Here is a 15,320-nt window from a genome sequence, read left to right on the forward strand (position 1 = left end):
GTCACACTTGCCCGGATAAAACATCAACTCAACAACCCACCCGTGGGTCCGGCGCTAGTCTCCCGGGCCCCCTGCATCAAGCAGGGGGTGAGACAGGCCAACTGTTTAAAGAGCACTGCAAATGGACACCACCAGGCTGCTCCAAGGCGTCCTCTGCTGCCAGATCCAGGGTGTACAAGGCTCCCTCCTCTCCCATCTCCTGCGGGGGAAGAGAGCTGGCTGGCCTTTTCTGAGCTCCCACCATGGGGCAGGCGCCTGCCCCCTGAGCCCACTTAAAGGACATGCAGCCCATGGGGCTTCCAGAAAACTAGGGAGATGGAGGCCGGGGCACAGTTGAAGGAACCAATAGGGAGACCGAGAAAGATGAAAGGTATGGAGAGAAAGAGCCTAAAAAATACCAACAGGGCTTCCTATAAAATGTCAACGAAGGAGAGCCCACCAGGACGACAATAAGATATCGTAAAGCTCTTCCTAGAAGAACTTTATGAACTTCCAAAATGCTACTAGGGGCGCAACTTACCCTAAATTGAAAACAGAAGGGAGAAACTGACTACGAACATTATCAATCAGAATCGTGGAATGCTCTACTTGTCCCGCCAGCCTTAGGAATTCGAGTCCACTTCTGCAGCAACTGGTACTGCTAGCTTTTATTTAAAACTTGTCTTATTTAAACCTTGTCTTCAGGGTTAAAATGGGTGCACATCAGTATTACCTTCTCAGGGGAAAATAGTGAGCTCTTGGCCAAAATGATTTGAACTGGTAAGCCTGTCCTTCCTTTCCTAGACTGAACCACCCCCTAGAAGCTGGGTCAGCATGCTCCTTCCTGGGTCTGCAGGATGGCGGCAGCATCCAGATCCCAGCCAAGTGCAGACACTGGGCCAAGGGCCCAAACCTTTAAACCCAAACCTTCTTCTCCCACTAACACAGGCCTACCAATGGGGACAAATAGTTGCTTTCTGTTTATCTGGCTGTCCAGAGCTGGGGTGGGGTGGGGAAGGAGAACCAAAACCCCACAGATCTGCAATTCAGTATCAAAAGTGTAACTGAGACAAGTTACTGCTAAGTGGATAAATTAAAATGAAACTAAAACCTGGCCAAATCAGCAACAGTGAGTTTCACCCCGTCTGCTAACTCCATTCCTTCCCAAGTTCTCAAAGCGGGTGACATCTTTCAACCGCGTCTAGGATCTGGAGCAAGAGGGGATCCCCTTCCAGCCTGTGGGACGCGCTGGGAACGCATATGCTAGTATGTCATTTGGAAGTCTGCTAATACGTTGTAAGCAGCACAAGACGCTTGCCTGGCTTTCCAGGCCAACAAACAATGCCATTCCAACTCCTGCAGCAGTCAATAGAAAACAGTCCCTTGTCTCCGCCATCCAACAATTCAACAAACATTTGTTCCTGTTGAACAACCGTCAGCCCGGCTCCATCTGCACCCGCTCCGGCAAGGCGAGAGCGGCGGCGGCGGCGGCACCCATGTCCTGGCCCAGGGTCCCGGGACCGGAACGCAGCCCACCGCAGGGGCCACTCGCCCAACACCACCGAGTCCCGAGGCTGTAACGTATGGAAAGACTCAGAGTGTGGCCTATAGGAGGCAGAATCCCATTCATCAAATGCTGCAAAAGAGCTGTTCTTTGTTCACCATCGTACGAAGTACTGTACGTGTTAATGAACCCCGGCGGTCAGATGGAGGGAGCCCGGCTTCAGGGGGCTTCCGGGGGCAAGGGACCCGAGCAAGCCAGCTCGCGCGACTCGCCAGCGCTCCGCCGCTCTGTCCCGCGCCACGAGCATTGTTCCCCAAGTCTGCGGGCGGGGGTGAGGAGCTGGGGGGTGCTCGAGAAGCCCCTTGGAGCAACGCAAACCGAGGGCCCTCCCCGGACTCTGGGTGTCCTCGCCTCCCATCGTCCCTGCCCCAGTAAGAGAAACTCCCAGCGGGAAAGCTGACTCCCACAGCCTTGCCAATCAAGGACTGGCAAAAATGTGACTCGACCAGTGTGCCCGTGCCGGACGGCCCTTCACGCCATGTGCAAAGCCACGCCGGCGCCCCCCACTCCGCAAGCCCCCGCTGCCGCCACCCCGCGGGCTTCCCCCGCCCGGGGCAGAACGCCCCCTCACCCCCAGTGCGACCGCCCCGGCTGGTCCGGCAGCCGCGGAGCCAGCCGCTGTGCGCCCGCATCCCGGGGGTGGCGGACGCAAACTTCCGCGAACAAAAGAGTTGTCTGCAAACGGTGCGGGAACTTCGGGGCGAGCCGGGGCGCCCGGGTCCCCGGGTTCTGGCGCCTACGCCGCGGCCGCGAGCCAGGGCTCAAGCTGAGACGCGTAGAGGAGCACACCCCCCGCCCCCGCCCCCGTCACAGCAGTCCCTGCACCCGCCCGGGGGAAGCACAGACTTTTCTGCAGGGGCCGGTCTGGCTCGTTCCCCGGGCTGCGCTCTGACAAGTCTCACGCCTGCACCAGGGGCGACACTCAGTGCCCCGTGAAACCACTCGACCCAACGCGAAACAAGGCAGAAAAAAAGGAAACCAGCAATATTTAAAATAATAATAATCTTAAAACGGCAAGCCCAGCACACGCGTGAGCGGGGTCCCTCCAGCCCAAGGCTGGGGCGCACACGGCAGGGACCACCGCTCGGGACGGGCCCCCCGGCCGCCACCGCCGCCGCTCGGCCCAGGGTCGCTTACTGTGCGCGGCGGGGCGCTCCGGGCGCGGGCCCCGCGCCGTCGCCGCCGGCGCTCGCCAAGTCGTCCCGGCTGCCCGCCGCGCGTCCGCCGCGCGCACGCTCTCCTGCCGGCGCCGAGCGCTTTGTACCGAGCGGCTCCCAGGGAGGAGGAAATCGACTTGTCACTTCCTGAACTGTTTGCAACTCGTCCCTTTAACCGGCCCCGGCCAGGCCGCCCTCGCCCGCCGCGCCCGCCGCCGCCGCGGGGCCGCCGGACCGCGGCTGTGTGTCGTTGGGTCGGGCTCTCTGCCGGCGGCGTCGCGGGGCCCGGGCGCTCGGCGGCGGCGGCGGCGGCGGTGTGCAGGAGCCGGGCGGCGTGCGGCAGCGGCGGCGGCGGCGGCGGCGGCGGCGGCGGCGGCGGGCGAGTGTGCAGTGCGCGCAGCCGCCGGTGGGCGGGGAGTGGGGGGGTCGCGGCGCGCCGCCGGCGGGGCTAGAGGGCGTCCTGCGGGCTGAGCTGCGCGCCGCTTGCCGAGCTCGCGCCTGCGAGGCCCCGGGACGCGGGAAGTGGCCCCCAGCCCGGGCCGCGCCGCCGCCACCACCCCCGCGGCTGCCCGGGCCCGGAGCCAGGGGTCCCGCGGGCTTCTTCCCCCGCCCCCTGCACGAACCGGGGCAAAAACCCTGGGCCGCGTGGACTTCAGGCGTCCAGCTTCCGGGTTGTTGGGGTTGTTTTTTTTTTTGAGGTTTCAAAGAAACGATCGCTTCGGGGGTGTGCTGGGCAGCAGGGGAGGGAGGGCTGTTAGTGTTGTCACACTTCGGGAAAATAAAGCGCTAGTTTCCCAACTAGGGGCGCTGATGTTAATAAAGGAATGTGTACTTCAGAAGCCACATGCAAAATCTACGCAACTGGGGAAGGAGGGTTTGTGGTTGCTAAGCAGACGCAGAGCGTGTTTCGTTCTGTAACTTAGGATGTTGACTTAAGTTCAGGAATGTAACCCTGATAGAATAGGCGGAGTGTTTTCACTGCACTGCTCACCTGGGGGAGGGGGACTGTTGTCTTTGTGAAGTGAAGCCCCAGATTTCCCATTGCTCGGTCCGACTAGTGTATGTTATTTTATTGACCTTGTATCCGAAGAGATTTTTAAAGAGAAGGTTGTTTTGTTTTATTTTGTTTGTTTGTTTTTTTTTAAAGAACTCCCCTATGCCTGTTTTGTGTTCTCCTTTGCCAAAAAAACAAAACACCTCATTACTTTCCATGGATTGTGTCTGCGCCATTTGAATGGTTCTATTCATAAATCAGGAAACTTTTTCTGTTGCTTCTAGGAACATTTAATTGGTTTTAATCCAATGTTTCAATCCCAGTATCAAACATAAATGAACAATTAACTTCTTGAGCTTCTATGCACTTGGGAAATTATTATATTTCATGGCTATTGCTGAAATATTTCAGTTTCCCATCACACTGGACCCATTCTTTTTCAGAAAACCATGAGCTAACATCTCCTTTCATACCAGCTCCAGCTCCAGTGATTTCTTCTACAAGATTAGGATGAACGACCATCAGAAGGAGGATGTGTGTCTGTCTATTCATTCAATTAGATGAAGTGTGATATAATCAATTCATCCTGCAAACGCCAAAATGAGCTAATAGGCAGAATGCTAAGATACTGATATCCTTATCCATAAACATTGCTTTAAAAGAATTTATCACGGGGCGCCTGGGTGGCTCAGTGGGTTAAAGCCTCTGCTTTCGGCTAGGGTCATGGTCCCGGGGTCCTGGGATGGAGGCCTGCATCGGGCTCTCTGCTCAGCAGGGAGCCTGCTTCCTCCTCTCTCTCTGCCTGCCTCTCTGCCTGGTTGTGATTTCTGTCAAATAAATAAAATAAAATAAAATAAAAAGATTAAAAGAATTTATCACAGGCCAATTTTGAAGGAAGCAGAACCAAGTCTTCCTAAGTTAAACAGATAAGAGCACAAGGGATAATTTGAGAATGCTGCTACACTTCCTTAACGCCATCTTATCACACTGTCACCATGGCCTTTGAGAGCTTTTAAGGATATAGTTTAATTTACTTTTTATTAGGAAGCCTAGAGTGACTCCTGCTGGCAAACATTCAGCTTATTCCTACAATTACCAGTTCATAGGGTCAATGAAACAAAACGCAGGGGGCGGGTGGGTGTGGGGGGGCTGTCCAGAGCCTGGAGACAATTATTGCAACCATGATTCCTGTTGCTTTCAGGATGATTTTAGATTCACAAAATTCCAAGGATTGTGGTTATGGCAAGCTCTTTGCTGCACGCCTCCTTTCCAACCTAAAGCAGCCTGTTTTTCTGGTTCTGACGCTTTCTTGCAAGTACACAGAACTAAAATATCTCCTTAAGGAGCTGTGCTACTAACCAATGAATGGCTATTTCTCCTGTACTTTAAATCCCCAAAGGCTAAAAAATACATACAATAAGGACTGTGTCACTTAGCCTTCTATATTATGCAGTTCCTCCCACCGCATTATGGAGTTAAGTCCTATTACCCACTTTTTAGGGCTATACTACATAGTTACTTCTTATTTAAAAAATATAAACTCAGCGGTTGAACTCTGGAAGTAAAACAATGTAAAGCTGCAATCGGGGGATGGGGGGGGCTAAACTGTCTACCTTTGTTCAATCCTTAAAGGTCAAAGCCAAATCAAAACCAGATTTAGAGCACAACTAGGTGCCTAAACACAAATTCGTAAGCCAATTTAGGAATAAATCGATAAATAATCCCAAAACGATCACTTGTAACTTCTCCGTTATCATGACCAACACTAACTTGGGTAAACCACGAACACCTGGGAAATATAAAATGTAGGGATTACTTACAGTCGCACTCCAAGACCACATATGAAACCCAGGGATAAAGCACAGCAATACCGGCTCTCCTGGCTGCGCTCATAGCAGAAGCACCACGGGGAGGACTGCTTGTGGATGGCGTGCATCATGTCTACTCAAAACTCCTGAGGAGAATTTAAACTGAGCATCACTCTGTACTAAAAAGCTCCCCTATTCCAAGTGTAAAGTTCTTAAGCAATAGGCGATGAGAAGGGTGTATTTTATTAAGAAAGGGTGTAACCAACTATAACTTGTATCAACAAGCTAATCAAGTATTCACCTAAGCATATTTGTGCCGGGGAGGGTAAAGGTTGGGTTTTAATACGCACCAAGAAGTGTCCTAGGTAGTTAGTGGGCATCTTATTTTTGTGCCTTTAGAACCAGATTAATGTGATATTCAAGCAATAAGGAGCTAAGCTTTGAAGTCAACGTTGAGTTTTACCCAACAAATCTGTATGTGCCTATTCTGGTAAAAAGAGTTCACCACTAGAAAGTGATAAAGCAGTTTGTCTCTGAGAATAAGTAGTATTCTTTTCAGAATAAAGTGAGTGAAACAAACATCAAACTTGCTATACGTTGGACCCAATAGCACAGTATTAACCCCTTTATTCAGCTTCCAAAAGCCACTGCCTCTTTGTCACGACTGCTGTATTAAAAGCCGGTCACTCACATTTCACACTGTCCTTTCTCAATCTGAAAAGATCTTTTATAAAGCAGAACCTTTTAAAACTGCTTATAATAGATGATGGGAAGACGGACATCACCAAGTCCACCTGAAGCATTTTCAAAGAAACCGGCTACTGAAACAAGTTAGCAAAATACATCACTTTGGATAACACATAAAGTTTTTGGTTAGAGATAAAAGCCAAAACTCTGACTCTACGATAGGGACAATTTTCTTATACAGATCTTATTCAGAAAAGTAAGTTCTGTAATTGTTCCCGCATCTATGAGCCAGCTACCTAAGCATGTGATGACACACTAATCCTTCTGGTCTTTCCTTTCTGTCCTTTTTATATTGTGTTCTGAAACCTTTCCACTGATGAAAATGAATTGTAACTCTGGCTGGAATCTCTCTCATATAGGCAGATCTATCTCCATGGACAGAGGCAGCGGCATCTCCCGTATGGAGGTACATACCTTTTTTAAGAGATACTTTGGTTCTTGAAGACAGTTACTTTTTGATTCAAGAACTAAATAAAACAAATTTATCTTCATTGAAAAATAACCATGGCAGTGAATTTAATGATACCAATCTAACTCCCTTGACACAAAATGAGACTTGAAAGCAGCTTGAAGCGGAATGCCTATTGAAATCAATGCATGCGAATCTGCACAGCTTTGTAACCAAACGTCTAGCACCATTGAGGTACGAAGCCTGCCAGCTGGGACGGCATTGTGCACCACAAAGTGTGGGTTGTAAGCCTAAGTCCTGAGCACAAACCCTGGTTTCCAAGTTGGCAGGTGCTGAAAACACAGCAAATGTCACGCTTGCAACTCACTGGATGGAAGAGCTCTGGGTAATATAAGCTAAAAGGAACAGAGCAACAGTTAAAACTTACTTCAATTTGATATATAATTTTTCCCCTTTTTTGGCAAGCTAATAGTAGCTATTGATGTTATGTGCTACCAGAAAACACAAACATGAGAAAAACAGACAGTGAAAAGTTTATGCATGGTAAATAAGCAAAAGTAAGTATAATGAAGGCTTTTCACGATCTACATTCAAAGTTACTGGTGTTTGTAAAACTTACCAAACCTATTTTACTATTTTTTTTTAATTTTTTTTTTTTAATTTATTTGACAGAGAGAGATCACAAGTAGACAGAGAGGCAGGCAGAGAGAGAGGGAGGGAAGCAGGCTCACTGCCGAGCAGAGAGCCCGATGCGGGGCTCGATTCCAAGACCCTGAGATCATGACCTGAGCCGAAGGCAGCGGCTTAACCCACTGAGCCACCCAGGCGCCCCCCTATTTTACTATTTTAATAGTAACAGTGAAAAGCATAATTCATTCTTGACCTTTCCCTGATCTATTTATGATCTGAGCTGAAGTACTCTAATATCACTATTAACACGGTTAGTCACCCATAACATAGCTTGGCTTTATTACTCCACCAAATACATAGCTAAAAACAAGTCACAATATTTTCATACTGTTACACATTAAATTTTAAGTAGAAAATATTTCAACAGCACACCCACACTAAATGTTGATGCTATCGTCTTCAAATGAAAACCATCTCAATTTTTTTCTTGCATATCCTTTAGTGGAATTCAGATTGAGTATTTATGATACAAGCCCAAAATTTAACTTAATTTTTCTCTCCTGTCAACTATCTACCATATAAGTCATTGCCTCAAGAACAATCTATTTTTAACTCCTCCCTAGTGATATGCCGGAAGCTACTGCCATCCTGCCTAGCCCCATAAAAATGAAACAGTGAATTTCATTTTCATTAGGTAGAAAGGAAACTGAAACTACATACAGTTTGTGATTTCATAGAGTTTGAATACCCAATCTAAAGACTGAATCCTTCGGATTTAAAATATCAAGGAAAAAATCAGTCTCTGGCTCCAAAGGGTTAGAACACCCCTGGGAGCAGTATGAAAGGAACATGTATCCTACATAGCATATTAGCCTGTGAATTTCTTAACTCTCCTCAGCAGTCTGTCAAGCTTCTATTTTAACCAAAAGCAAAGACATTTTGTTTTACTGTATCCATTACTGTTTCTGAGGGACTAGGTTTGCCCATTTTGTATGCACACACCCTGGACCTGACCTGAAACAGAGAACTGACATGAGAAGTTACCTTGCTATTTTAAATACTACTTTACAGCTTCTCTTAACTTTCACAAAGAAACAAAACAAACAACAACAAAAAATCTTGATCAAAACCAGGTTACTGGGTGGCTCAAGTCATGATCCCAGGGTCCTGGGATCAAGCCCCATGTTGGGCTTCCTGCTCAGCAGGAAGCCTGCTTCTCCCTCTCCCACTCCCTCTGCTTGTGTTCTCTGTCAAATAAATAAAAACTTAAAAAAAAAAAAAAACAGGTTACTTAACCATCACACTATTAAACTACTTAACTTTAGTAAACTATCCTAAGGACATACATCATTATCATATCGAACGCATCCCTACAGAACTTATTAAAAATAGTTCAAAGGACTCACACTCTTTGAGGCTGACCAGAGAAAGTGACATTGCTCTGGCCAGCATTTCTCCAGTCACTAAGCAGCCCAGGCACTAAGGGAGCGACTTCACCACCAACAAAAAGGTTAAATAAACAAATCTGAAAACCAAATGTTTTCTAGATTAGGATAAACAACTGATTCACTACATATTATATATGATATGGTCAGTTCCAGTATAAATTAAGGTCAAATTTGGGGTGCCTGGGTGGCTCAGTGGGTTAAAGCCTCTGCCTTTGGCTCAGGTCATGATCCCGGGGTCCTGGGATTGAGCCCCGCATCAGGCTCTCTGCTCAGCAGGGAGCCTGCTTCCTCCTCTCTCTCTGCCTGCCTCTCTGCCTACTAGTGATCTCTGTCTGTCAAATAAATACATAAAAATCTCTAAATTAAGGTCAAGTCAGATAAACTATAAAGTATTACTCAACATCGAACCTTGAAATGTCACTGTGAATAGCACTGTTAACTTAAAACAAGGAAAATAAGTATGACTCACTGATCAAAGAAATCAAATCTAGATGATGCAAGGTACAAATCAATGATAAAAATCTGAGCTCACTGGGGCACCTGGGTGGCTCAGTGGGTTAAGCCACTGCCTTCGGCTCAGGTCATGATCTCAGGGTCCTGGGATCGAGCCCTGCATCGGGCTCTCTGCTCAGCGGGGAGCCTGCTTCCCCCCCACCCCTCTCTGCTTACCTCTCTGCCTACTTGTGACTTCTCTCTCTGTCAAATAAATAAATAAAATCTTAAAAAAAAAAAAATCTTAGCTCACTACTTCCTAAATGCCCAGGAAGACCCAAATCCAACTCAGTTTTCATTAAACCTACATGGTTAGCCGAGGGACCTGCGCGCAGTTCCCTTGTTTCATGTCGCTGGAAATAATGCCTTAGCAAGCAAACCTAATGAAGCAAGTTGCACCGTGTCCTTGACTAATTCCAATGCATCTACGTGAACATTTCCCCCATCATCTTTATTTATTACTAAATAATTATTACCAAATATTTATTACTAAATCATCACCACTTAGACAATATCTTAAATCTGAATATCCTTAAGGAGTCTGCTGAAACACACTGTAAAGAACATTTGGTGAAAATCCGGCATTCTATCTGGTCCTCATTTCTTAGCTAAATAAAAAGGTGCTTTAGCACCAGCCCTATCTGCAGACTCAAGAAGGAGCTACACAGTAAGATTTTTTAAGAGGTTCTGAAAGGCCCACCTGCTTCAAATGTTCACTCTTACACACTCATCCACCACTCCTCCTCTCTTCCTTCCCTCATCCAAACACTCTTAGAATACAGCTGAACTGAATACATTAACTCAGTGCCACTGAGGGGTAAAATCTTGAACAAGTCAATGCATCAGCTACAATGGGAAGAAGCGTTCTTGGAGAAGAGACTGGTTACTGGTGTGTGCTAGGAATTCTGCGAAGCTGCTTCACACTGATTCTTCTCATTGAATATTCCTGACCCTGTTACATAAGGCGTCCACAACTGCTTCTCGCTCCGCTACACTGGAACTACTTTGAAGAACGTTCTGAAGGGAAACCACGTTTAAGTATTACTATCCGGGGGCCCCTAGGTGGTTCAGTGGGTTAAGCCTCTGCCTTTGGCCTAGGTCATGATCTTGAGGTCTTGGGATCGAGCCCCGCATTGGGCTCTCTGCTCAGCAGGGAGCCTGCTTTTCTCTCTCTCTCTCTCTCTGCCTGCCTCTCTGCCTATTTATGATCTCTGTCAAATAAATAAATAAAATCTTAAAAAAAAAAAAAAGTATTACTATCCATTAGGCACTTTCCCGGCATCTTTAACATACTTCAGCCTCCCTGAGGGGATAAGCAGGTATACGACAGGAAGACAGTAACCCAGAGAGGTTACAAGGCCTGAGAAGGGCAGACCCATGTACTGCCTACTCAAGCATGGGTTTCTGTGTGGCATGAGAAGGTAAAGTCTCAGAGCCCTGGGACTTTACGGTTCTAAATTAGATCATCTGTGAGAATGATTCCTTTGTGTTTGCTTAGGCCCTATCTTGATCTCTATGTTTCTGTATGTAAAACTGAAGGAGCCTAAACAATCAGATGTAAATTTCCTCTTGGATAAAACATAGCTATGGTCAAACATATGCTAACTGAATTACCAAAACTACATATGACAGAGAATACAAAAATCTAAAGTTTACCAATGAATGCACAAAAGATGTTTTAGGAGGAAAAATACATGATTTTTTGCTCCAAATGTTTTATTATATGTACACCTATTTCTCATATACGTAGACACTGTGGCTTAAAGGAACAGTAAAGTGACCTACCAACTGGTACTTAGCTAGTGGGAGCATTTAAATTTCTCATATGTCGTGGAACCTACTTCATGAGTCCTTTTCTAAATCTTAGATCAGTTTCAGGAGGTATTATGGACTGAACGTTTGTGTCCTGCCCCCAAATTCACATGTTGAAGCCCTAAGCCCCAATGTGAAGATACTTGGAAGTGAGAACTCTAGGAGGTAATCAGATGAAGTCACGTGGGTGGGGCTCCCGTGATGGAATTAGCGCCCTTCTAAGAAGAGACACAGGAGAGCTGGCTCCCACCCTCACTCTTGAAAGCATGCAAGCATGCATTCCCCGTGTGAACATACGGGGGATGGCAGCCACCTGCAAGCCAAAAGCAGAGGCCTCAGAATGAAGCCTGACTTGTATGCACCTTGACCTTGGACTGCCCAGTCTCCAGACTGTGAAAAGTAAATTTCTGTTGTTTAAGACCCCCCAGTCAATGGCAGCCCAAGCTGACTAGGACAGGGGTAGAGAAGAACTTTAAATATCACCTACTGACCGCCCTCATTTTACAGGGAGGAAAACCGAAGCCCAGGAAAGAAAAGCGACCAGCCTATATTCCAATCATTTTTTCCTCCCAAATTTAGTATTAAAAAAAAAATCATTTCTCTGCAATATTTACTCTATTAACAGATTTTAAACACTAGGTTACTATAAAATGAAAGGAATGAAAATAAATTTCAAGTTCAGAAAATAATACTGCATGTGTCACAGATTAAATCATTAATCAAATGGACTTAATAACAAAATGATGCCTCCTACTTCTGGCTATCTAAACATCCTTACCATACAGAGATTCCAAGAGGAAACCTCAGCATAAGGAAAAGATGGGCTTATTTCATGGTGTGGTCCAACAAGGGGCATTTCCTCTCCTAGCTTAATCTGGTTAATTACTTTTTAATTAAATAATAACCACAACGATCAGTGCTTCCAACTACAGGGCCATATGGAATTCTGTCCTATCTGCTGAACAAACTAGCCTATCAATTTTTTGACCCAACTGGTTCTCTTCACGAAATCAGCTCTTTCCCTCTCCACCTGCAAAGGTTTCCACAAGGAATAAACAGCTCTGACCTGTGCGCCTTGGCTAGGATTGCTTCTCAAAAATCAACAAATATTATTCTCATTCAAAACAACAGCATAAAAGCAGTTTCGCTGAATCACAAATGGGCCTCAAAGGTTACATTTATAAAGAAGACAACATGCAGTTTTTCATTCACAATTTCAGGCCTGTCTTCCAAACCCTGCACACAGCTCTTTAATTCAGCCCACTTTGTTTTATTAAATGCCATATTATGATTTTCCCCATTCAGACTCCAACCAGGCTTCTTGTTGAGGACATGGAAGGAAAACTTAATTATTGCTGCTTCAGTGCATCTAAATTTATTTCATTACCAGAATCAACAGAGTAGGGCCTAGATGCTGTTGCAGAAAGGCAGACGGATATGGAATGTAAACTGCTCCTTCCTCTCCTCTTTCCCCGCCCACCTCACCCCTCAAAGTTCCAGGGTTGGAAAGCATCCTAACTTCTTTTTTTTTTTTTTTTTAGCCAGGATGTACTAAAATTAGATGGGAACAAAGGACTGACATTTTCATACTAGAGGGGTGAGGAGAAAACGTGTGCTGGCCGCACCCACTCCCTTCTCCATTTAGCTCCCTCCCCGGACTCTGCCCAGCTCTGACAAGCAGCGTGGAGGGCCCGCGCAGGAGAGCCGCCACCCTCCCCGTGCGCTTTGGTTCTGCTAGAGTCACAGACAATAACAAACTGCTTCATCGGTAAGTACATTAATGAAGAATGAGAAATACAGTTCAAGATCCCCTTATGCAACAGTAGTATTTTCATATATAAGTTCCTCAGATAATATCCAGGATACGCTAATCCTGGTTCATGTGTAAATTTTTAGGTATTTGGGAAAACAAATGTGTTAGACTGGCTTTGACAGCACGCACAACAAAGATCACTCACAAAATACTTATTTTCCGATGCAGTAATAATAATACATATTTTTAAAATATAACATAAAAGAATTTATCATTTCTTCAGAACAGTCCACTTAAAAATGAAAAAGGTACATTTTGGTTTTTTCCCTATCTTCTCCTAATAAACTGGGCAGGTAATTCGCAATTACTCTAAGGCACAACTGATCTGGTGGTTGTAAGTCTTCCTTACAATAGGATCAGCATGACAAAAGTGTATTCCGCCAGCCTCTACATCCAGTTTTTGAAGTCCTACTCCCTAAAAGTAGGATATTGATACATTCAGGTCCTGCGAATTATTCCTATCTTTTTAATTTGGTTTCCCTGGGCCTACACTACAGGTCTACACAGTGACAGCTCAAAATTCAGTTAGAGAAGCCCTTTTAATGATTAGTCGAATGCACTGAGTTGTAAAGATTTTTTAAAACTCAGTAAGTACTGACTCAAGCTCTCTTTTTTCCTGGTTACTGGAGCCCATCTTGACATCTAAGCTGGAAATGAATGATCTTTCAACAACACTCCAGGGATTTTGCTAAGGTCATATTCAATCATTCATTAGGCTTCTTACCCCTCGCTTTTCAGAGTTCTATTGTAGAGCTGGTTTTATTCAGCATTTATGTAGCCTGTGGGCTTGGGTATTTGTCTGCTTAATGTTGAGATTCATTTCTATGCCCCTAACATAGGAACCCATCAATTGACCAAAGAATTTCAAACTATTCTTTTACTTTTCTAACAAATTGCATGGTGTGTATGAAGAATAAATTAGCATTAATTTTCTTCCATTAACTGTTAATAAAACATGCTCATGTGCTCCCCCTTCATCTAAGGACATCTCTGTTTCCTGCTTAACAGAGAAATGACAAGGGTTTCCTAATTTTTTCCCACTAAGCAATTGTCCTTCAACCTACCATGCTCCTGGTCTCCCACAATCAAGCTCTAGGTCATGGGCAGCCTCCTTCCAGGGAAGTGTACTAGACAAGACTCCTTTCAGAGCCCATCAACAACCCCCCACACATACAATTAGCTAAAGAGGTTACTACTGTGGAACACAAGACACTTGGTCTCTTGCTTTCAAAGCAGAAAGCTGTCTCTGGAGCACGTACACTCTAGTTCACAGTGCCAACAACAGGAAATCAAACCCAGGCCTCCCCACAGCAGCAGAATGCTGGCCTGGAGAGCAACTGAGTTTTCACATTTGTATATATTTTCATTATGGACTACCAGACACATGCATGCATAAATACATAAATAAAATTATTTAAGAAAACATAAATCAGGGTCTATTGACATAAGCAGGGATACTCTATTTCTTTGCATACTGAGTTAAGGAAAATTATTTCAAAGGTTAGAGACTAACATAGGTTCCTTAAAAATTAAGCTTTCTACTATACTCCGGATGAACGTGAATTAAGGTCAACATATAGTATATTACAGTATCACAGAAAATTAAAAATAAAAAGTGAATTGAAACACATTATTCACTCAACGACTAAAAGTCTTTTGCATGGGGCACCAGGGTGGCTCAGTCGGTTACACGGCTGCCTTCGGCTCAGGTCATGATCCCAGGTTCCTGGGATGGAGCCCCACGTTGGGCTCTCTGCTCAGCGGGAAGCCTGCTTCTCCCTCTCCCTCTGCCCACTGCTCTGCCTACTTGTGCTCTCTCTCTCTGTCAAATAAATAAATAAAATCTTTTTTAAAAAACTAAAAATAAAAAATAAATAGAAGTCTTTTGTATATGTTTACCTCCCTTCCTCCCCCCAAATAAAAGAAAACTGCATGCATGTCACAGACGAAGAAAGGCAAACTTGCTGCTACTACAATGGGGGGGAAATCAATTCACGGACAGTTTGTACTTATTTTAAAATGGCTTCAGTCAAGCTGCCAAGAGGAGTGTCAGGTTTGATTCTCACATGCATAAATGCCAGTCCCAAAAAGCAACTCTAACTTGTGCACCTGGCTTATAACAAAATGTTCTGAAAACTTTCTATTTGTTAATTGGTGTAACCCACCCATTCAGCCTCAAATCCCTTCGGACTGGCCCGCGCGCTTCCTACACACAGAGGCCCAGCTCTGCAGCAGTAACAGCGTAATGAGAAGCAACAATGGCATGCAGGCTCTGGAAAGAAACTTCGTTTGCATTTCAAACAAGTTTCCTCAAAATAAGAGTGTCTTTTGATGAAATAAAATTACAATTCCAACTTCTTATGCAGAGAAACCAGGGCTCACTACATAACTCACTGCTCCCTTTTATAACCGTATAATTTCTTCCAGTTACCCACACAGTCACGTGCTTTAACGAAACTCAGTTTAA

At 45.5% G+C, this 15,320-nt stretch overlaps 1 protein-coding gene across 2 annotated transcripts in view; it reads right to left on the bottom strand.

Moving 5' to 3' along the window:
- Positions 1–15,320, bottom strand: part of FAM53B (family with sequence similarity 53 member B) — a 138,566-nt gene that overhangs the window by 99,010 nt on the left and 24,236 nt on the right. Inside the window, exon 1 of one of the 2 annotated variants that reach the window (XM_046027217.1) lies at positions 2,681–3,006. The exons of the other annotated variant lie outside the window; for it this stretch is intronic. The gene's annotated coding sequence lies outside the window, so the exon portion shown is untranslated. Of the gene's footprint in view, positions 1–2,680; positions 3,007–15,320 lie in introns of those variants that run through there. 2 annotated transcript variants of the gene reach the window in all.

The sequence above is a fragment of the Meles meles genome, chromosome 13 (assembly GCF_922984935.1).
Source record: "Meles meles chromosome 13, mMelMel3.1 paternal haplotype, whole genome shotgun sequence".
NCBI classification, from domain to species: domain Eukaryota; kingdom Metazoa; phylum Chordata; class Mammalia; order Carnivora; family Mustelidae; genus Meles; species Meles meles.